This window comes from Protopterus annectens, chromosome 4.part0 (assembly GCF_019279795.1).
Source record: "Protopterus annectens isolate FY-2018-M chromosome 4.part0, PAN1.0, whole genome shotgun sequence".
NCBI lineage: Eukaryota > Metazoa > Chordata > Ceratodontiformes > Protopteridae > Protopterus > Protopterus annectens.
Genome location: NC_056733.1, coordinates 723,045,898 through 723,071,780, shown reverse-complemented (window position 1 = coordinate 723,071,780; position 25,883 = coordinate 723,045,898).

Here is a 25,883-nt window from a genome sequence, read left to right as displayed (position 1 = left end):
GTGGACATCCAGTGAGATTAATATATGGTCTGATCTTACCAATGAGGGATATACTTCTGGTGTGGAGCATAGAGTCACCATGTTAGTAATGATCAGGTCTAGTATGTTGTCCCCTCTTGTGGGAGTGGTGACTAGTTGTTCCATAGCATTTGAGTTTATAATTTCCAGGAACCTTTGGGCTAAGGTGCTGGAGCTTGAGTAGTGCTCCCAGTCAATGTTTGGGTAGTTGAAGTCGCCCAATATAATGGTGTTCGGAGAGATCTTCATGTTCTCTAATGTTTTCAGGAAAGCCGAGTGGGATTCCTGACTTTGAGAGGGTTGTCTGTAGGATGCTATAAACTGAAAAGCAGTCTTGCCCACTGTTAGTTGCACATGGATGGTCTCCAATACTTCATGCAATGCCACTAACCTGGAGGTGTGGATATCCTTGATAAATATGGAAACTCCCCCTCCTTTTGTGGTTCAGTCCGGGTTTTGGGGCCAAAAAGCATGATATGAGGTATAGCCTGGTAGTGCTGGAGTGCTCTCTGGAGCCTTGAACCAGGTTTCTGTTACTGCACAGATATCGATGTTCTCCATACTGAGGAGAGCTTTGAGTGCATGCATCTTGAGGTTAAGACTTCTGGCGTTTAGCAGCATTACCCTTAGTTTCTTGTTCCTTGTGCTGTCTATGGAGGTGGGTTTGACTTTTGAGCCTTGCCTAAAAAAGGCACTATGGGAGTGGCAAGAGCCTTTGCCAATATCCGAAAGCCCAGTGGTGACAGGTGCAAGCCATCCCTAGCGAAGCAATGTGGCTTGTTGAGCATGTCATCCCAGGCTGACAGACACTGGATCCCCTTTGAATGACACCAAAATTTTAGCCAATTGTTAAAATCGATCATTTTGTCTTTGTACTGTGGCATCATTCTAGGTGAGGGTAAGATGCTGCTCAAGGTCAGGGTCATACCAGCCTGGGCTACATGATCAGAGAGCTCCTCTATGTCTCTTTTTATGTAGTCCAGGGAGGTACGTCTCAGGTGATTCACACCAGCATGTACAATAACTGAGTCATATTTGTATTTGCTTTGGAGTGACCTGAGTGCTTGCGTTATGTGGCGGATCCTAGCACCCGACAGGCAGCTCACCGTGACCTTCTATTTATTCAGCCTGGTGAGTGGGACGTAAGTGTGTCTGACAATAGAGTCACCTATTACAAGAGTATCAGGTGTGTTATTCAGCCTTAAGGGCTGCGACTGCTGGCACACTGAGTTTGTGGGCTATGTGTTGTGCGTGTTTTGTTTTGAGGTAGCGTTTGCTTGGATGTCTGCTTTGGAGGTCTCTGTTGCTTAGGTAGATTTTTATTTAGAGACTCCGAGTATGTTTTTGTGTATTTATGTGTTTGGTTCACTGATGTGGTGGGACTATGTGATACTGGAATTGTGTTGTGTGAGGTTACCTTCTCCTCCTGACTGGTTACACCAGTTTTGAGATGAGAGAGCTCAGCCTCCAGTTTGGCTAAATAGTTGCATCTCTCACATATATTTGAACCTGTTTGGAGGAGGAGAGGGTTGTCCGTGTACATGAGACAGTTGTAACATTGCCTCAAAATTCCCAGATTCACCAGCTGGACTGGAGAGGAAACCATTGACTGACCTTTGGACAAATCTAGAGTAATATAGGGAAACTGAATTTAAGACGGATCAATAGGGGCAGGGTAATCGTAGAGAGTATAAGAATAAGTAGTGCTTATGGTTTAATAGTGCTAACTTGTAGGATTACTTAATTGAACCAGTGAAGGACCTTAGAATGAAAATATGGTGTTTAAATTGAGAGATAGAGCAGTTCTAAGGGAAAAAGTGAAGAGGAGACTTTGTGGAGCCAGGAATAGTTTAAACCCAATTAGGCGACGCTGCCTGCTGTTGCACTATGCACAAAAACGTGCAAAACCGCGCAAAAGAGAGTTTTAAGAGAGGAAGATGAAGGAGTTTTGGAATTGACCCAAAATGGCCAATAAAACTACAGTTTCAAGTCAGTAACCACTTCCACAGGGGCAGGCAGGCTGCTCAATGTTTTTCACTGCCACTGATCAACAGAGAAACTTCCCTTTAGCCCAAGCAAAAACTGGCCTCACAGAAACTTACAAACAGTTCAAGAACAGCAAGCCTGTAACTGAACTTTTTTAAATCTCAGAAAAGTGGGAAAAAAGCAAGATTTTTTTTTTTTTTTCCAGAGATAGCAGAGGTTCACAAGTATTAACAAGTTATAACAGTGCAGTAAATGACCCCATACAAGAGTGCTAGGCCAAAGACAGCATAAATGCAAGTTTTGAGAAAAAAACGATTTTAAAAATAAGTGCAAACAGGAAATTCAGTAAACAGCTTTAGGTTGTGCTCTAAATACAGTTACTAATGCAGAAATCAAGTTTAACAAGCCAGAAAATGCTGAATATAGGCGGCTATGCAGAAAAACTTGGCAAATGGGAAAAATACTTAAAATCTCAAAAGTGGCTCCTTTCTTCTCTCAGCATTTTCTCCTCTTGGTGGGTGCTTCACCAACAGCCAACAAGCCTGAAAAGATGCCAAAACCACGAGGCAACCAGGTTTTAAGAGAGGAAGATGAAGGAGTTTTGGAATTGACCCAAAATGGTCAATAAAACTACAGTTTCAAGTCAGTAACCACTCACACATGGGCATGCAGGCTGCTCAATGTTTTTCACTGCCACTGAAGTGTATACAGTCTATAGCCTCCAGAACCACAGGAAAATGTGCTATGCTATACAGATTTTGCAAGGTGCTGTATCTGTCTTCAGGGATACACGGAAACCAGTTATGCTCCCCCACATTGAGAAACTGGTATAGTATTTTTGAGACAGAGGCTGGTGAAACCACCATTGTGTCACCTGTAGGTCACTGAAAAGTCCCGGTAGCTGGTATAAGTAATGCTTCACATACCTTGTTTTCCAGTGGGATGGATTCTCCATGATTCTCATTGGGCCTCATGTGAGAATGGCAGACATTCATTTATTTTTCTATTGTATCCTTGTCCACCCTATAACATGCTGTTATTTCTATCTCATGAAGTCCATGGTAGGTCAAACGTGATCTGAACACCTTACAGCTTCTGGGCTGAGGGCTGGCAGCAGCAGCAGCTTGTATTAGAGCTTGCTGCACATACAGATTTATAATGGCTGCAGCAACCATTAATATTTTTAATGTTTCCTCAGGGTTGTATTCCAACATGTCTTTGGGTACATGGCTAAAGCGAACAAGGGGTGCATGCACCTGTTTTATGCAGTTCTGAATTACTCAGTTGTGAGTTTATGCTTCATTACCATGTAATTTAAGTCTTTATTCACTCATTGGCATATTTTGCTGCTAACCCTAGTTTTGCAGCACGCCCAACATTTCCTGCTTTTTGCGGAATCACAAACAGCATGGTCATTGTTGTTCATCATGCAAACCGGTTAAAAATGACATGTAGATGTTCATGAATCCAAGACCTAATGTTTAGGATATAGTTGTCCTTTAATAATGTGCGTATATGTCAGTGTATACATAAACTTATTTCAATGAGATTGTAGTCTGCATAACTGCAATTTACATACACACACACACACACACACACAGACACACACAGACACACACACACACACAGACATACACAAATAAACAAACAAATCACTTACAAAAATATGCTTGTAATTTAAACTCTTTGCACACAAAGAGTGAAGACCTATATTCATTAAATCAGTAAAGTATTTCTTTAAGGCATTCCCCAGCTGTCAGCTGTCAATGTGCTGGAAATGTAGAAGGAGTCACACATAAATATAAATCTGTTCCTCTGTTAGAAAGATTTTTTTAGAAAACTGTTCAAATGATTAGGACAGTTAAACTGTTCATTCTATGGTATGTGATCACACAGATAACCTACAGACAGAATCAGTGTTGCAGAAGGTTTTTGCCTCAGTTCCCCTTATGAATGTATCACTGTGTTTGAGCTTAGGCTGCTGTCCCATGTGCCACAGTAATAATTAGCATCATCCTCGGCCTGGACACCAGAGATGGTTAGTTTACTAGTTTTTGCTGAGCTGTCTTTGGAACCAGAGAACCTTTCTGGTACTCCTGAGGCTCTGTTACTGTCATATGTTAGGAGTCTGGGAGTGCTGCCAGGTTTCAGCTGGTACCAGCTTAGATAGTTGCCAGTAATACTGCTGCCATGACAGAAGAGCTCAACCTTCTCTCCCACAGATGTGGTCATGGATGAATCCTGAGTCAGATCAGCCTGTGTTATATCACCTGAAAAAAATTAAATAATAAAGGTCAAGATAAAGTTACTTTCTTATCAGCTGTATTTAAATCTGTTTCATTGTTTAAGGTACATTCTTGTCACTACAGTAAAGTCATCAAAATTATGTTTAATTTTTTGAAAGCTGTCTGTACTTTGTAAATCAAAAAAGATAAAAGACTTGCATGTCAATGTTATTATGAACAGGGTAATGACAGGAGCCCAGAACATTTTGTAAAGTATTGCGAGGATTAGAACCAGGATATCCTTACACATGCCTCCCTTTAAGTGTGTTCATTGCTGACCTATATCCTTAAGAACTTCTGAAGTGGTGACTCCCTTTTCATGCAAATTCTGTGTCATTGTATCTGTTTTGTCTTGTGGGACTTCCTTTTTGTTGTTGGGTAGAACATGACAGCTTTGTGGCTTCACTGCCTTCTTCTGACTTGATCAGTGAAGCAAAAAAACAAACTTTTTTCTCCCTTCTTTCACACACATACTAACCAGACAATAAGCTTATATTCATTACAATTTCCTGTTTGCACCAGTATACACATTATCATTTCATACTGAAATACAGGCCAATATCACAGACTCTGCTTGTTTTAATTGAGTTTTCCAAAACTCCATTTGTTTATTTCACAAGTTCCAATTTAAGACTTCTTGCAGTATATAATTAAATACCTTTTCTGAATACTGTTTCATTGTTAAAAGAGCTGTGCCAAGCATGCCGCTGATAAGGTTAAGACACTCTATGCACATTTGGTATATCCATTTATTTGCAAATGTTAATTAGCACTATTGATTAATTAAGTAATACATTATTTGATTCTTTCATTTATTCATTTATATTTGTTTACTATGACAGAGTACTGATCCATATGGAATTTTATGCTAAGGCCTGAGGATGTATAAAAATGAGGTACAAACATAGAACACCTAAAAAGTTTGTTTGGAGTATGTAATGTAAAAGACTTAAACATTAATTAGAAGTACAGCATTATAAAAGTGTATGTATTGAAAAGGATAGTAACTAGATTGTAAAGTGGACAGTAAGAAAACTGTGGGGGATTAAAAAGAATTGGGGTATGGAGGATTAAACAATTCGGGTATGAAGCTTGAAGGAAACTATATACCATACTTGGAAAGGATGAAACACTGATCCAAAAAGTTGTCTTATATGTCAAAGAAAAAGAAATAAGTATTAACAGAACATATGTGTTCACAGTGTTGTTTATTATGACATAAAGAATAGTTTCTAGACTATGTGAAACAAGCAGCTTTTCCTCATACAAGTTTGTTTTAACATCAGCATCAGTTTTCAACCATAAGACAACCCTGTAAGCCTAATGCATGCAAAACGTTTACAACTCACCTTTTACTACAGAACTTTATCATAAAGCACTCTTCAAAACTAGTGGAATGGAATTCAAAATGCAAATGTTAAAAGGAAAATAAATGAAGCATAAACTAAATAAAAGCTATGCCAGTACATGTATGAAAAACAACTACTGCAATATTAATTTAAATAATATAGATGTAGTAAAATAAGCTGCAATAGTAAAGCCCATTATAAAATGGAAAAACATTCCTCATGTATTTGTTTTTTCTCTATGAATAAGAGGAATGTTAGTCCATGTATGAGTTGATGTTATGTGGTTTGTAGAAATGAGGGAGACTATCTCTTGCAATGCAGTCAGTGGCGGTTCTTACTATAGCAGTATTTTGAATTTCAAGGACTATAAACATCACTTTTAGAGACTGAAATTATGGAAGTGAAAGATTAGACTTTTTTTCCTTTACAGAATGGTTTCACCAGATACCTTACCATGTGACATGATTATGAACATATCCATTTTAGCCATTACATTCCTATACTATCTTCAATACCAGCTCCACAAAGACTTCAGAAAACACTTGTAATCGGGATGATAATCCATTCCCTACCTATGTTCTACCACCCGTAGCCACCTTCACACCAAACAGACACAAATTACAAACCTGCCTAAATACAACATTGTAGGCACATGTGTAACACTCCCACAAATTCACAGCATTATTAAAATGCCAAAAAAGCAATCATAATCCCCAAACAGTTTCTGTCATCACATGTTTTATCTTTAATATGTAAGTTAATTAATGTTCACTAGTTCCTGTCCCGAACACCATAACTGTACCATTCAAGTCATAAAATCTCAAATTAAATCCCCTGATTCCTTAACTCATTTATCAACCTAAAATAATGCAGTTTCAGTTGTGGTCATACATTCTCAAACTCACTGCCTACAACAATCACCCAGAAAGCAAATGTGCTCTCCTTCAGAAAAGTATTAAATCCCCACTTATTTAACCAACCATCCTGCACAAACCATGGTTAAACATGCTCATTCTTGTTTCTTTTAAAGCCCCACTTATTTAACTAACCATCCTGCACAAACCCTGGTTAAACATGCTAATTCTTGTTTCTTTTAAAGCCACACTTATTTAACTAACCATCCTGCACAAACACTGGTTAAACATGCTAATTCTTGTTTCTTTTAAAGCCCCACTTATTTAACTAACCATCCTGCACAAACCCTGGTTAAACATGCTAATTCTTGTTTCTTTTAAAGCCACACTTATTTAACTAACCATCCTGCACAAACAATGGTTAAACATGCTCATTCTTGTCTCTTTTAAAGCCCCACTTATTTAACTAACCATCCTGCACAAACACTGGTTAGACATGCTCATTCTTGTTTCTTTTAAAGCCACACTTATTTAACTAACCATCCTGCACAAACCCTGGTTAGACATGCTCATTCTTGTTTCTTTTAAAGCCACACTTATTTAACTAACCATCATGCACAAACCCTGGTTAGACATGCTCATTCTTGTTTCTTTTAAAGCCACACTTATTTAACTAACCATCCTGCACAAACACTGGTTAAACATGCTCATTCTTATTTCTTTTAAAGCCACACTTATTTAACTAACCATCCTGTACAAACAATGGTTAAACATGTTCATTCTTGTCTCTTTTAAAGCCCCACTTATTTAACTAACCATCCTGCACAAACACTGGTTAAACATGCTCATTCTTGTTTCTTTTAAAGCCACACTTATTTAACTAACCATCCTGCACAAACAATGGTTAAACATGCTCATTCTTGTTTCTGTTAAAGCCATACTTATTTAACTAACCATCCTGCACAAACACTGGTTAAACATGCTCATTTGTGTTTCTTTTAAAGCCACACTTATTTAACTAACCATCCTGCACAAACACTGGTTAAACATGCTCATTTGTGTTTCTTTTAAAGCCACACTTATTTAACTAACAATCCTGCACAAACACTGGTTAAACATGCTCATTCTTGTTTCTTTTAAATACCCACTTATTTAACCAACCATCCTGCACAAACAATGGTTAAACATGCTCATTCTTGTCTCTTTTAAAGCCACACTTATTTAACTAACCATCCTGCACAAACCCTGGTTAAACATGCTCATTTGTGTTTCTTTTAAAGCCACACTTATTTAACTAACAATCCTGCACAAACAATGGTTAAACATGCTCATTCTTGTTTCTGTTAAAGCCACACTTATTTAACTAACCATCCTGCACAAACAATGGTTAAACATGCTCATTCTTGTCTCTTTTAAAGCCACACTTATTTAACTAACCATCCTGCACAAACCCTGGTTAAACATGCTCATTTGTGTTTCTTTTAAAGCCACACTTATTTAACTAACCATCCTGCACAAACCCTGGTTAAACATGCTCATTTGTGTTTCATTTAAAGCCACACTTATTTAACTAACCATCCTGCACAAACAATGGTTAAACATGCTCATTCTTGTTTCTGTTAAATACATCATCCTAACAGCTTTTCAATGACTTATAAATTTATGCTGAATATATCACACCAGCATCTCATCACCCTAAGAAAACAAAACCCCCAAACTATGTTTAGTGCTTGAAAATTAGCAATGCACTTGTCACACAATTGTGTACAGAGTTTATATCATATCATATGTGATGTTTAACACAATCATAAGTATTACTTATGTGTCTGTTCACTTATGTTGTCTGTATCTCTGAAACTTTTCATAGGCCATAAGTTTTACTCATATGCTGGGTTCACTTATTTTGTTACTTATTACTGAAACCTGTTCTCAGTCTTGTAACTAATTTTTGTTTCTTCTAAGAAGCCCATGGATGAAAATCATCCATTGTGACCCATTTCATTTGTCTACTTACATACCTGATTAATAATGGCAAAAAGTGACTGAGGGATGATAATGTAGAACTGAGCCTGGATGCATGTACTGGGCTTGTGATATTTTGATATGTTTTTTCTAACATGTATCCATATACCAAGAAAAAGGAAATGGCAGGTTTTGTTATCCATATTCCATATTACTCTACTCCTCACACCAAAGCATTTTTATGGCATATGAAAGATCCACACAGCAGTGATTTCAAGTATAATACAATACAACTTGCATAATTACAGTAAAAAATGCAAGAAATTAAACAACTGTTCTGTTTAAATGTAACCCCATTATATGTAGTCCAAGAAAACAGTTTGCCATTGAGAAGGAACTCTTTTCCTTATCTTAAACCGGCCAAAACATAAAATAGCACATGTTTATATCTGATTGTGGATGATTTCTATTGTATTCAACTTTTTTTAATCAGTTTACATTTCACTGATTATTAATAAAACAGAAAATAAAAAATAATAAGATATATCCCATTATGTAAATATTTTCCAATGAGGTTAGCATAATTGAACACAGTTCTGAGGGTGGAGTCCCTACAAAATGATTAGAGTGGGGTTATTTTCACCTATGTGAAGAAAAAACAAAACTATGTCAGATACAGAACAGATTTAAAATGCCATAAATTACTAGAGCCTGTTGCGAACCATGAAGAATGAATGGCTGAAAGATGGGAATTGTAGATTGGAGATACCATTTCTCAGAATATTCCCTTTTCTCCAAGGTATGGTGATCTTGGAGTTGGTAAATAAATTTGGTGGTGCACAGTGGTCTTGTCCCCCACATGTGGGGTGCAGGGGAGCTTGTAACCTCTGCAAAAGGAAGTTTAATGGAGAAGTGTACTTTTTGAGATTTGCTCTTCTTTTGTGTTTTCTGTCTTTTTTTCTTTCTCATCTTGATAGAAGTCAGCATTTCAAGTGCCAACAATTCAATAATGAGCCTAGAGGATGGAATAATATTTGCCGTCATCTGACTTGTGTAGATATGCAGAGTTTGCAGATTCTTTTATGTTGTGTAGTCAGTGTACAAGGCCTGAAATAATAAGGTGCATAATTCAGATTTACATCTCTAGTATTTTCAACTTCTGGGATTAGAAGGATGGACTTACTTTGTGTGTACGTGTGTGTGTGTGTGTGTGTGTGTGTGTGTGTGTGTGTGTGTGTGTGTGTGTGTGTGTGTGTGTGTGTGTGTATATGTATGTGTGTGTGTGTGTGTGTGTGTGTGTGTGTGTGTGTGTGTGTGTGTGTATATCACATAATTAACCTTTCTTCTAAATACATTCAGTTATGCAATGCAGCAAAATACGATTAAAGAACACATGAAAATGCTAAATAAAAATATCAAATATATTGTCTACTTCATAAATTTCTTGTGAAACAATGCTGCCATCAAGTGCCAGAAACACATAATAACAAACAAAAAGTGTGTATTTCATGATGTATTATTGTTCCTGTACACAAAACAGAACTATCTATTTTTAAGTTGTATGGGGTCTAACCAACATGTGATGGCAGACATGCAAAAATAAAAATAATTTACTAAAGATGTAATTGTTTAATAAGACCGTTGGCAAAGACAAATGTGCACTTAAATGCTAACAACACACACACCCACCCACCCACCCACACACACACACACACACACACACACACACACACACACACACACACACACACATATAAATAAATATTTATACATATTATATATATCTATAAATATATATATAAGCGGATATATATATATATATGTATATATATATATATATATATATATACATATATATATATATATATATATATATATGTATATATATATGTGTGTGTGTGTGTGTGTGTGTGTATACACATATATAGGTACATACAGGATACAAATGTCTTAAAATGAAATCACTACTAATCACACTCATCTGCCTTAAGACAAACTTGTACACTTAAACAGGTGTGTTTCAGTTTTCTAGATGGGCAAGCCCACTGCACCCCCCCACCTGCTAAATATGCAAATATGAGATCACACTACAGCGGATAAAGGGCAAATTTCCGCATCCCCACTATACACAGTCTGGTGCGCAAAACAGCCAGTATGCGTAAATAGCGAAATTTCCCAGTTGATAAATACATTTGACAGAAAGAATGTCAACCACATATGCATCTATATTTATATTTATAGACATATCAACCTACTGTTTCAAAGACCCCATGTTATTACATTTTTAATTGAGAACTTAGATTTTTGCTATTGTTCTGATGAAATACTCCATGAAAACATACGTACTTGACCAACATTTGCATTAGTAGTAAAAAGTCCATTATGGACAGCGGCAGTTTATAAATGCCTGACCCTCAATCTCCTAGTTGGATACAGGACACTGGAGAAACTTGGCTAGCCTTTAGTAAGGCTTCCAGTTCATTCACTAGTAATAATCTATGAACCTATGAAATAATGTTTCTGTAGGGAATGTTCCAGTGTCATTTTGTTTCTTTTTTAGGCATAGCAGTTTAGGCAATTAACACATCCTGTTTGTCAGATATCGTAGAGGATTAGGGCTATCAGCTGTTATCAAGTTGATTTTTGTAATCTTGGGTTTACGTCTCTCAGCCTGCATTTGCTTACTGTGTGACTCAGAGCATGTCATTTAAGCAGGAACCATTCTGTGACAATTGAGAAGTTGAGCTAGGCTCAGAAGTGGTATTCTGGACCACATGTCTAGTATCCACCAATGACCCTAAGAGTGAGAGATAGTCTAGGAAGTGCTCAGGATGTGGGTCAGCTGCTTAGCTCTGCTAAATTTGGGTGGGATAGGATGTGGGTTCTGAAGTAGTCTCAGGAAGCTTTATGGGAAATAGGGTGGACTGATTACCCAGATAAAAAATGCCACAATATAGCTGGAAACAAGGAAGTAACAGGATGGGAGTGAGAAAGGTAGGAGAACAAATGCAAAAAACATACCAAGTCTCCAACAACCTCTCCTTTCTTTATCTACTGACCACCAATAATATGTCATTTCTATCCAGCATAGCCATTTCCACCATCATTCAGCAATCATTCCCATATCACCTTCCAAATCATGAACCCTTAACTTAGATTCCCTACAAAAGTTACTTGTTTAATCCAAATAAATGACAAAAATGTTGAAAACCTCAAAATTCACCTATCAGCCTTCAGTTTGTCCAGAATTCTATAATTTCAAAATTCCAACAAACCAAACATAGTACCTACTGTAATCCTCTAGAAACAAGATAGACTTTCCTCCTTACAATTCATCTTTACCACCATAACAAAAACTTCTGTCTTACCAAAGAATTCAAAGCTCTTCTCAAACTATGAAATGGAGCATCCACACCTGGAAACCAAATCGTTCTACATATAACTGTAGAAACTTTGCCTCCCTATGCAACCTGAGCAAACAAGCCATCAATAGACAGTCAATTACCACATTACCATGCAACCATACTTTATAGGCAAATGAAAGCATTTTTGGCAAGTGGTTCAATAATTTATTGATCAGAAGATCTCTGCAATACCTGCCACTGCTAATACTACTCCATCTTCTAAAGGCATGGTGTCAAACTCTGACTTCCTCAGAGAATTCGGTCCCCTTCTATGCACCCCTTCAGACATTCCCCCTACTTCCTCCCTTCCACAATGCCACCCTCCACAATTCATTCCACCATTCTATTTAAAAAAAAAAGATTTCATCAGGAGACTTGAAACATTGCTTGAAAAATGTCCCATCAGATACCCCTCTCCAGCTTCTAAAAAGCCCATTTTCTGGTTCATCGCAGTTTGCAGGGGCTTTCTGACATTTTCTCTACTCCATGTGTACATTTTCTGCTTAACACAGAATGTAATGTTGAAAATGCAAAATCGCTCCAATAAAATCTCTTCCAAAACAACCAAAACCTGAAAACACCTCCCATTTTCTCAACTCCATTCTCCGTTTCCTTGGAAAACTCTTGAAAATTACTTTCAATTAACTTTGTCCTTATATTAATCTACACTACCCTTTTTCTTTGAAACAGCATGGCTTCTGGTCCAGGAGGAGTACCATGACTGTGTTATGGACCCTTACCAGTTAAGTCCTCCAAGATATGGATAAGGGCAATCTTACTGGTACCCTCTTCACTGACCTCACTAAGGCTTTTGGAGTTATTGACCATATTCTTCTTCTTGCTTCTCCACTAGACACTAGAATTAGTTCTGATGCTGTACATTGGCTCTGCAACTTCCTGCCACCAGACTCTTTAGGATCAGAATAGTTTCTTCAGTATCTGACACATCACCTCTCATTAAGGGTGTGCCTCAAGGTTCCATACTTGCAACCCTACTTTTTTCAAAATTCCTCAACAATCATCTTTATGATCTACCAGCATTACCTCTATATATACTGATCATATGGAGATGCATGCTCCAGTAACTGTCAATCATTTATTTAATCATAATACAAAAAGAAACCCAGTCCCACAATTTTTGTCTAATCAACCACAAGCTTGTGCTAACCCTACTAAAGCTAAATTCATCTTCTTGAAGGCCTCGTAAAAGCTGGCAAAATTGCCCAATATCCTGGATATCAAAGACCTTAACTCACTACAGTCTAATGACATCTTCAAGCATTTCTACGGTTACATCCTATTGATACTTCTAGGCATCAACTATTGTTTCTTCATATTTGCATTACTATTTCCAAAACCATGTTACATACAAAATATTACAAAATATCTTAAAGCTTACATATTGACAAATGCAATTGCATTGATATTTGATCTCTGTTTAGTGAAGGTCAAGAGATGTTGAATATTAGTCATATGCTATTTATTTGTATCATAAATGTTTTCATATCTCTCTAAATATCATAACAAGCAAGAGTCACAGACAGAACTGTTTAGCCTCAGATGAAAGTTCTCTGCTGTATGAAGAAAATGCTGATGGCAGTATGTGTGTTGTTTGTATGGTTATTCAGATATCATAAGCTGTTTTTGCAGCATTTTATAGTTCATATTTATTGTGGTTACTGTGGCTTGAGAATCCAGTTTAAGACTTAGAACTTAATTCATGCAATCATTGCAAAGATTACATTGTACTGAATTGTATGCCATTTACAGCTTTCTGATAAAGAAGAAATAAAAAGGCATTACAACTCCAACAGAACTTTTGGGCAAACTTTTAAAAAAACTACATGAAACTTTAGTTCTTTTAATGATCAGAAATTCATCAGAACCGCAACAGAAATTCCATTATTCATTAAGTACAAAGTAGGAGGAAACATGTAACCCAGAAACTACAATACAATGTAACAGCGTTTGTTACATCATTAAATGCAATGTGTATCAACATCCTTCACAATAAAATCATACCATTGTTAAAAATATATTCCACACAAATCTTGGAGAAAATAGCGTTCAACTAAGAATGCATTAGATCACCAAACCTTTAGGCAACTTAGAAACAGTACAAAAAAAGCCATCATTCTAGACAAAAAAAACTTTTACCTTCAAGTACAGCATATATATCAAAACAAACCTCAAAAGTTTTGGAACAGCATTAACAAACTTCTTCACCCAGGACAATCTATCACTCCCAATCCACTAGGCTCCAACCCCAACAATCCTATTCAGACTGCCAATGCCTTTAATTCCTTCTTTAACAATGCCATCCAAGCTCTTGCCAGCCACCTATCTCCTGATACCTCTAATATTTCTATTTCATCCCTAATTGCTCCCCCCTTATTTCAGTTACAACCTGTCTCCACCTCCACCATATCCTCCCTACTCACAAAACTTAAACCCAACACCCCTTCAGCTGACCAACTCCCTGCAGAATACCTTCAAAAAGGTGCAAAAGCCATTGCCTACACAATATCTATTCTGATCAATAGAACCATAAGTGAAGGGAATATCCCATCAATCTGGAAAATCTCTCACATTATTCCATTACACAAAGGTGGCAACTCTTATGACTTCTCTAACTTCCGTCCAATAGCTCTACTATCTCCTCTTGCAAAAATCATGGAAAAGTGTATCCATAAGCAACTTCTTCAACACCTTCTACAAAATAACTTACTAGCTAACTGTCAACATGGCTTCAGGCCATACCACAGCACTACCACTGCCCTGCTATCATTCACTGATTGTATTAATAAAAAACGGAACAAAAGTATTCCTTCCTCTGCAGTATTCCTTGATTTATCCAAAGCTTTTGAAATGGTTAATCACCAACTCCTCTTACATATAGTGAAATCACTTTCTCTTGATTCCTTAGCCATCAATTGGTTCAAATCTTACCTTGAAAACAGACAGCAGGCTGTACTTTGGCACAATAACCTTTCTAATCTCCTGCCCATCTCCCTCGGTGTCCCCCAGGGTTCTATATTAGGTCCTCTGCTTTTTTCCATTTATATAAATGATCTTCAGTTAGTAATTCCACATACCACATGCATTCAATATGCAGATGATTCTACTATTGTCGGTTCAGCTACTTCTCCAACTGAATTACATACCCTTACCCAGAAAGCATTTAATACTGTTGAACAATGGTTCGCTGATCATTGCCTCCTTCTAAATCCAAAAAAAACTAAAATGCTCCTCTTCTCACCTACCCGTAAGTCCCCCCCATTTCATTTCACACTCACATCAAACAACGGTACACTTATTTCTCCTGACCCAACCACTAAACTACTAGGAATAACAATTGACAATAACCTCGGTTTTGATACTCATATCAATAACACCATAAAAACAGTCAATAAAAAACTAGGTTCCCTCTATAGAGTCAAACCCTTTCTTACACCAACAGCCAGGGCTGCTTTAGCAAGAACTCACCTTATCTCTACTCTATTCTATGCCTCTCCCATTTATACAAATCTTTCTAAAAGTAACCTCAGCAAACTAGCAGTATCTTATAATAATATTGCTCGATTTGCTACTGCCTCCCCTTTCAGGACTCATCACTGCCTTAACCTAAAACAACTTGGCTGGCTTGAGTTTCTACACCATTTACAATATCTCCAGCTTGCTATAGCCCACAAGATCCTCTCTCAACCCACAAAAACACCAATACTCTGAAGCCTTTTCATCCCCTACAACAATCCTAAAAACCTTCGGTCATCCAACAAACTTCTTATTAACACCTGAAGATCTTATAACTTAGCAGGTGATACCCTGTTCTCTAACACTGTTAGAAAGTTATGGAACTCACTTCCTACTGACCTCACTTCTCTGTCATCTCTTACACTATTTAAAAAGAAACTAAAATCATATCTTAACATACACTGGTTATGTTCCTGCACTAACCCTGGCTAACATCCTACATCTCAACAACATTGTATACTTACTGACTTGAATTTTTACAATATCCCTTATTGTCCTTGCTAAGCTCATTCAAAGTATTATAGTTTAATACTATTTTTAATGAATGCTCTCTATTGCTACTATGTGGAAAAAATAAATAAATAATTTAATTTTCTGTTTACTTCTTAAACTCCTACCACTTTCTAATTTAGTTTTTTTTGCATGTATCTTTACTGTTACTCCTTTGTATATCCTATACTATAGTTTTATATTTGTATTTTGCATTTTTGTATTTTTTCTATTCCATATGTCTTTGGAGCTTTTCTCGACGGGCCTCTACTGAAAATGGACATGTATCCAGCTAGACTAGCCCGGTCAACAAATGTAAAATAAATAAAATAAATGTATTTCTAAAAGTAAAATGCATAAAATTAACCCTGTTAAAATATTAATTGTCATAGTTTGGTTGTCTTAAATTTTATGAAACTACTTGTGATGTCCCACCTCTGGGCAATTAATCAAGGAGCCTCATTCCTCACCACCGATACCGGTGTGGAAACATTCACTTGGAACAAAATTTTCCCTTAAAAGCACAAAGGCAGCACACTCCTGTCCTGGGATTTGGTTTCCCCCTGTCTCCAGGCTTCAAATTAGACTCCACACTGACTACAGCTGTAGAGTTGTGTCCTCAGTCAAATGTTCCAAGCCAAGTCCTCCACTACCCTCTCTGCTCCAAGTAGCTGACACACACACACACACACACACACACACACACACACACACACACACACACACACACACACACACACACACACACACACTCACTGAGATTTGATTTACACACACACACACACACACACACACACACACACACACACACACACACACGCACGCACACACACACCTGGGAAATCCTGGCACAAATTCATCAGCTATGCCTTCCCTGCCCAGACTATAAAGTAGATACTGCCACCAGAACACTCCAAAGCCAGCTACTCTAAAGCTTTACAAGGATACCCAATTGTACTTAGTAAAATTAATACTAATATAAATGGTAGTGTTTGACCATTGCAGCAAGGCTTTCAGGAGTGACCACAGTGTCAACAAATAAATGTAAGTACTCTCAAAGGTTAAAATATTCTCCAACAGACCAGCCACAATGAAAATTTTAAATACAATTAATAATGATTAATAAAATAACATGAAAATACTAAATATCTATTTAGAATAAACACCAACGTTTCAATCACATTAAATATTAAAAATAACACTGATGTAAAGATTCACACAGATACAGAAAAACAATAGTTAACTAATCTCACTATACTTTTCCAACTGATCTAAGGAATTACTGTCCCCAGTTCACTTACAAGAGAAAGGCAATATGAAGTGGGTGAGTGGTCCTTCTCTGTCAGGTTTCAAAAACAGACAACTTTGATACTTCTGTCTCCTCTAGTATTAAAACTTAATTTCAGTGCTGGATTACAGAATGATATCACATACATCTGGTCACCTGACACTGTTTCTCACACTACCCCCTTTACTAGAAAGTGAACCAGAATCTAGCATGCTTGTTATCATACACACACATAGAGCTTTGCTAAGATGTGTTATAGCATCTGGAAGCTATAAAACCATTTCAGAAACTTCCACCCTTCCAGGGTAGCAATTAGTATACCCCTAAGGACAATACAATAGGATTATTAGTCCTGGTTTTCACAGAAATTTTCTCTCTGGGTGCAGTCAGAACTGTAAGATACAATGTTTATGGCCTAAACCAGGTAATTTAACACGTTTACTTCAATTGAGCTCAGGAAGTTTGCACTGTAGCTTTCAATAGGCAGAACCCAAGCCTTCTGACAGAATCAAATTATGCCCTCACATTTCAAACAAATGTTCATATCTCTGGAACCATAGAGGTTATGAAAGAAGTATAAATGACAAACTCTCCTGAATGGACTATTTTTCTAGTGGTAGTATTATTTACATTCTAGGTCTTAAAGTCACAGTGAACACAGTAACTATTACATTTGTAATATTTTGTAAACAACTTAAATTATCTCAGCAACCACTTGAGTTGTACACATATTGTCAACAATATTTCATTCATCTTGCTGAGAGCTTTTATATGAGGCTAAGGATTCCTGTCTGTGTTACTTGGTTGTTGAAATATTTAGAAAAATGTGAAAATTATATATGTATAAATTAATATAAAACAACAGTTAATATGTATTTAACTGCACTAAACAGAGGTCAAATATTAATGCAGTGGAGTTTGCCATTGCATAAGCTTTACAATGAAATATTTTAAAACTGTGTACATAGTATGGTTTTGGAATTATTGATGCAAAGACGAACAAGCAATATTTGACATCTAGAGGCATCAGTGAGAGTTAACTGCAGATGCACCTGGAGGTGTCAATCAGATGTAATGGGTTAATTTGAGACAATTTTTTAAAGTTAGCTAAGATGGACTGATATTAACCTCTATTCTTCTAGTATCCTGTGTTACAGTATATTAATTTCAAAAGTTACAATACAGTCTGACATATTTCTTTTCTGTCCAGCAAGACCCACTGTTGGTACATTTTAACAAAAGACACATTAAAAACACATTTTCAACACAAGCATCTGCAGAAATCAGTTTGATATACAAATATATACTATTTTACAAAACTCCAGTTAGCTATGCTGGCATATGTTACACATCCACTACCTTACTTCTCTTGGCATAGCTGGCAGTACCTCATACCATCACACTACTAATGGATGTTTTATCTAGAAATTGGGATCTCATTTTTGAGTCAACAGGTTTAAACTTTTAACCCCCCCCCCCTTTAATTCCATCCATTGCTTTATATGAACACTTGTGCATAAGGGATTAAAGATATCTTATGAACAATCACCAGGAGAGTTTTTTTTAATTTGTTCAATAAAGAGTGCTCTGTGTTGGCATAACTATGAGACAATAAGGTGATTAAAGTTATTAAACATGACAATGGGATCAGTCATTATGGAGTGTTATATTTATTCTCAAAAAATGTCACATTATTTAAATGATGGATTTCTTTATAAGTGCTTCTATAAATTAGATTACTTTAGCATATAGTAGATTTAATATGTTTTTTCATGATTAAATTGTTGATTATTAAGTGAGTAATGAACTTGCTGAATTTTTGAATGTAGAAAAATGATTATCTCTAGTATTTTTGGGATCTCCAAGACTCCTAAAACCTATTCTGGCTGCAAGGGAATCCATTACAGAACACCCTTTGAAATTTGTGGATGTTAAATTAAAAATCTTTTTCAGAGGCAAGGTTTATGGGTTTAAGGATTCTTATCCTTTCCTGAGTGGACTGGTAGTTGATATTTAGGATTTGTTTTGGTCATCCCACATGAAACAGGGATTGAGTGGTTTGATGATGGAGTAAACATGGGTTCACCCTTTGGTCAAAGTGGCATTAATGTGATTGTTGAATGTACATATGGAACATGTGTTGACAAATAATCATGGATTCTTTGAAAATTAGTAGGTTATAGGTGTTGCTATATTGACAACTGCAGCACCATACCTCTCAACTTTGTAGAGCAAGAAGTCTGGACAAAGCCATAAATAAAGGGGAACAAAGGCCCAACATAGGGGCACTTTTTAAATATTGCAAACTTAGAAAGTTGGTAAAATATGAAGTTTAAAACTTAAAAGTCTGTCATTATTTTCTGACTTCAGTCCTCAATAATTTGCTAATAATTTACCAGAAAACCACACTTTTATGAGGAAAAGACCAAAAACATGAGGCAAAATCTGGACATTCTGCAAAAATATGGACAGTTGAGAAATATACACAAATGTCTTTTTTCTGGTGGCAGGAAGACCTTTTGTGATTAATTAATCTTTCCAAAAATATTTGAGCATTTATTTGCAATGTTTGGACCACGCAGTTCTTATTTGGAAAGATACTGAGGGGATATTGAAGGAATTTTTGAAAGACATAAATGAGTCAACTATGTCTTTACATTTTAAAATTGAACATGACCAACAAGCATCAATTTCACTGATGTGCAGTTTAATAAAAATAATATGAGGTACCATCTTAGAAAGGACACTTACTCTAACCGCTTGTTATATTATTTTAGTTGCCAGCACCCCCTGTACAAAAGAAGATTATTTTAAGGGGGCAGAGTATCTGGCTGTTTGATTTCTTATGACAATTTTTGATGATGAACTTGAAATATTAAGCACTATGTTTTTGCTAGAGGTTACCCAAAAATGACGGTTTCGAAATTTAAAGAAGGATTAATGAGGGATAGAAATAAGAAGTTAAACCTATGATTAGATACTGAAAGTTCTAAAAGAGTCTCAGAAAATAGGAAAAGAATATTTGGGGGCCATGATATTCCATATTGACAGTATGACTGATGGTATTAGGGAGGTTTTAATTAGAAATAGAGACATCATTTTGAACCCATAGGTATAAAGAAATGGGATCAGATTCATGAACACATCTCACACAGGAAGGTACATTATTTGTAATTCAGTAAGCAGTTCTGCACTTAGTGTAGCACGTCAAAACGAAGGAAACAGCAGAATTTGCTAATGCATGTATAAAGAAAATTTGAATTATATGCTAATTAGCCAATCCAACATGGAAGAGCTATTCAGAAAGCTGCCTGGTAGCAGTCTGAGTAGAGATGGTTATTTTATTACCTTGCAGAAGCTGATAGGGCTGGTGAAGGATATAACTGAGAGGGTCTGCAGTACCTGAATTGTCATGGTTGAAAATGTCCTGCTTTGCATTGCTAGAGCAATGTCACATTTGGCCTTTATCCAGGCAACTGACAAAGGAGACAGTGATGACAGTACTGAGGGTGAGGAGTAGATTCTCAGTGTTCTCAAGCTTGATGTGAGTGTGTTTCTGATGTCCCCTACCTATCCTTGGTCATGGTGACCCACAACCTGTTGTGTCTATCAACATCCCTGTCTGTTTTGTATGTCCTGTATGCCTGTGTTTGCTTCCTCACATACACTTATTACATGACCCTCACATTCCTAAGGCTCTTCACCAACATTCTTCTTTCTTTAAAAAAATACAAATATAAGGGCACCTTTCCCACAAAAAAATATGCTCCATACATAGTTATTCAATTTGTCTGTGTGCCTTCTTGACACACTTGATTTGGTCCAATAAGCTATACAACATTAATTTGTTGTTGTCACCCATCCTTTGTGTGGTGACTGTCAAATTCAGCAACCTCTGTGTAAAGTTCTATATTTGTGTTGTGAAGAAGTGGACAGCTCTGATGTTCTCCCATCCCATTCCTGCAAATTGCTGTATTCCTTCTACTTGTGCTCTTCTTTAATTGGCCCCATTTTCACCACTGCCCTATCAACTGCTTTTTTCACATGTTTAATCTGGCCAGAAAATAGAATCACACACAATGCACATTGCCGGAAATGGACCATAAAAAACATCAGTTTTTGTCCTCAGCATTTGTACAGATAGTCACATCATGCACCAGTACTGACTTATGATGAATGTTGCTTCATGACTCCTAGCAGAAAGCAGTGAGCTTTCACCATCCGCTGCACTAGGCTGGTTATCTTCTCACAAAGGTGCTTAAATCCACTGCTCTATAGCAGCTCAGAATTAAGGCAGAGTAAAGGCGTTACTTTGCAACAGATACTGTAATAGTTCTTAGGCTGCTGGATGTAAAGAACCACATGTTTCTATGTGGTGTTTAGATAATTCACTTATCTGAAAACTGATGTTTTTTCATAGTGGCATGGGTTTCAGAGGTATGTCAAATTATTGTTTCATGTTATTTTACATTCCTACCATAAGTTTAAGTACAAATGTCCATCTTTATCTCCACGTAGTTCATTTCATGAACATGGCAGTAAAATAGCACAGCAAGATGTACTTGAACTCTGAATCATATGTATTCCTTATCTAAACTTACTGCACTTACACCTTGTGCCAACATGGATTGGTATGTGGGAGGTGGAATTTCTCCATTCAGTGTTGTACAGAACTCTGAGGAAAGTGACTGTCATCAAGAAGGCAACCGCCATTAAAATCTTCAATATTGTTCCTTTAGCAGTGAACAATGTTTACACACTGCAGAGCAGCTTGCAAATGTTGATGACAAAAAATAATTTATTATTGTATGGATATTGAACTTACTGGAAAGAATAATTAAAACAATTAAAGGGTATACATATCAATGACCAGGGCAAGTACTACCTGACACATTCATCCTCTTCACATGTTCTTACCACACCACTACTTTGATTTATTTGACAGATTGTCAAGACTGTAGGTAATGCCATGAAATGGCAAAAGAGACAGACAGTAGCTGACATTCTATCACTTATGATATAGCAGATGCAATGAACAGTGACATCATTCCCCATGCAGTTATTGTCTGTCATGATTACTATTTTGTAATTAATTTGATGTGATCCTTCATATGTAAGATAGGATCATAGGATCATAAGAGGTTACTAGGCTACTAGCCCTTGGGCCCTTGCAAGCCTAGCCAAGAGTTTATTCCCCAAAAAAGAAACCTCAGTCAGTACCTGTCATCCTTGTCAATGAAGGACAAAGGTGGAACCCCTGGAACACATTTGTGGTTTCCCATCCTCTCATCAAGGTTGTGATTGAGGTGGGTCAGCAAGGTACTCTGTTTGACATGTATGGGAAGTCTATTACAGAGACAGAGCAGCCTCTGGGACATAAACCTGTCTCTCCAGCAGGTTTTGTTGATGTCACATATTAGATTTAGGCCTATTGAGTGGGTAATGCAAGAGGAGTTAGTCTTACGGATATGGAACATCTCTAGTAGGGCAGGGTCCGATATTGCCTTGTAGGCAAGACACAGCTCACCTCTGAGCAGTCTGTATGATACCAAGTAAAGTGATAGTGATTTGAGCCTGTCCACATGGGACAGGTGTTGGAGGCCACATATTCTCTTTGTGAGGTATTTCTGTGGTCTTTCCAGTTGGTGCAGGTGCTTGGAGAGGTACATATCAAACTGGGCATTATACTCAATTATTGGCCTAATGAGGGAAGAGTACAGAGAGGTAATAACCTTTTTTTTCTGGATGCAATCCCATTACTTATGAGATATATCAGGTAAAAGGCTTTTCTGACCATAGCCACCACATGATGGTCAAATGTAAGATTATTGTCACCTTGAGTACACAGGTCTCTCAACATGGGTTGTGTGCTTAAGGGGTTACCGTTAATGTGGTAATCGCTAGGGGCCATGTTTTTGCCTAATGTTATGAGAATACATTTTTTTGCATTTAACTTAAGGCAATGCATTTGGCACCTTTGTACCAGTTATTTGTAGCTGTGAGTCCCTCGTGCAGTATGTTAACATCATTTGGGTAGTCAATGACAGCACCCAACTTGCAGTCATCCGCAAACTGGTCAGCCACAGGCCCTTTGTCTTTGCCTAGACCTCTGAGAAGTAGATGACAAACAGTTGGGGTCCCAAGACAGATCCTTGGGGAACACCACTAGTGACAGGTCTGCTGTTGGAGGTGGTGTCACCTATTTTGACCTTGTGAGTCCTATCTGTGAGCCAGTTGGCCACCCATCTGACAAGACTGGGATTAACACCAAGTTGTGTTAGCTTTTCAATGATGCCCAAGTAGGGGATCGTGTCGAAGGCCTTGGTCGGGTCAAGATAAGCTGTTTGTACTGACTTTCCATCATCCAGGGCCTTGGTGACAGTCTCAAAGAGGTCAGCTAGGTTCAGTAGGCAAGATCTGCCTTGATGAATCCGAATTGGGTGGGGTCAAGTTTTTGGAGATTGCCTCTGTCCTTGATTATGAGATCCATAATAATACGCTCCATTGCTTTACAGATAATACTTGTCAGGCTAATGGGGTGATAGTTTCCAGGGTCGGTAGTGGCACCACCTTTGTGAAACAGGATGACAATGGTAGTTCTCTGCTCTGCTTGAATGAAGCCTGTAATGAGGCTGTGGTTGAAGAGTGTGCTCAATGGCAAAGCTAGTTCTTGCTAGAGACGGTGCAGAATACAGCCTGGGATATTATCAGGTGCCATGGAAGCTGTGTTCTTTGCCTTGGATAGGGCCTTTAACACTTGATCTATGGAGATGTGAGGTGTGGGACAAGTATACGGAATGTCAACTGGGTCTTTGTGGGACAATAAGGGGGAGATATTTGCGCTGAACCTATCAGCTAGTAGGTTGACTAAGTCAGCAGGATTAGTGTAATTGGCAGCATTAAGTACTAATTCAGAACAAACTTGGGCTTTACCATGGAGGCTCCTAATGTAATTGAAGAAGGGCTTGTGGTTTCCCTTTGTTTCGGAGGCTAGTTTCAATTCATAATTGACTTTGGAGTTTTTCACTAGTGATATAATTTGCTTGTTAAGGCAGATGAGGGAGATTTTCTTATTTGGAATTTGTCCCTTTTTACCTTTGGACAACGGTTTCTTCCTTTTATTGTAAAGTCTGTTGATGGATGATATCCACCAGACAGCTTTATGTCTCCTTGAGGAGCAGGTTTTAGTTCTGTTGGATATGGCTGAGTCCATGAAGTTGTACAGGTGCCTGTATACTGCACTGGTGTACTGTTCAGCATAGTTGTCTGCATCCTCTGATGGGGGTGGAGGTGTGAAGCTGTTGATACCCTCGCTTAGGTGTGTGTAGTCAGCTTTTGAGAAGTTTGTTTTTTAGCCTGATTATGACTGGGGAGGGGTTGTGTGGGATAGAAACTTTGAATGAGACAGAATGATGACCTAATCTTACTAGGGAAGAACACACTATGGGAGTGGTACAGCAGCCACCCATGTTGACGAGAGCCAAGTCCAGTATGTTATCTCCCCTTGTGGGGGATGAGACCACCTGGTCTAGTGCGTTAGAGTTGATAAAGTCAAGGAGTCATTAGCTAGTGCATTAATGCAGGAATAGTTCACCTAGCCTATGGTGGGGTAGTTGAAGTCACCAAGGATCAGGGTGTTAGGGGGTACCTTGATGGAGTCAAGTAGGTACAGGTAGGAGGACTGGGTGCCCTGAGACATGGAGGGGAGTCTATAGCTGGCTATAACTTGGATGGGTGTCTTGCCAACTGTTAGTTGCACCTGGAGTAATTCCAGTGCATCATGCTGATAAACCAGTATGGAGGTGTGCCTGTCTTTAATGAAGATAGAGACTTCACAACTCTTAGTTTTTCTGACCTCATTTTGAAATGATAGTTTTGAAAAGGTCATTTTACTATTGTTTTGTTATCCACATCTTGCAAACTACGATATTTCATCTCATACATATTACACATTGTTCTTATTACTGTCAATAGTCAAATTTCAAACAACAAGACATTGGTAGAATAATGTGTGCCAATATCTACCCTCCCCCCCCCCCCGAGTACTATATAACTAAACAGGAAATGAGCCCTGTATCACCTATTCTATTTCTGTAAAGTCCCTTCATTTGCACCTTGTGCCACAGAGTTAGATATCTGTCAGGTACATTTCGTGCAGTCATTACTATTCAGAGTGCTGATGGTCATTCACTTATGCCAGGCTAATTTGCTCAACTTAAGATATGCCAAATTAAAAGTTCACTTTTTTGTTTCAGCAGTGGGACAGGATTGCTCACTGCTGAGTGCAATAATAAAGAAATATTTTTTTTCCGATAACAAGTGAAAGAAAGATTAACATAAAGTGTGTATATCCCAAGGACCAGAGCAAGTACTGTCATGATAAATGCGTGAATCAAGAGACATAACACTTTCAGAAAACAATGATATATTGTGGATGCTATCACAATCAGACCTGGTAGTCTATCCTGAGTATTTGCACAAATGTTGGCAGGTCATACCATTGACTACTGCTAATTCCCATTCTAAGTTCAAGAACTCAGAATCTAATTACACATACATTAATAATTTACACAAATAAGCTTCTCATTGTTGCACTTTAGGAAGGGATTTTGAATAGCTCCATGTTGGTACTGGGCTGTAATACATTTGTATCTATTCATGGACTGTTGTACTCATGATAAGGGGATGGAAATGTGATGCTCACTTGAAATTTC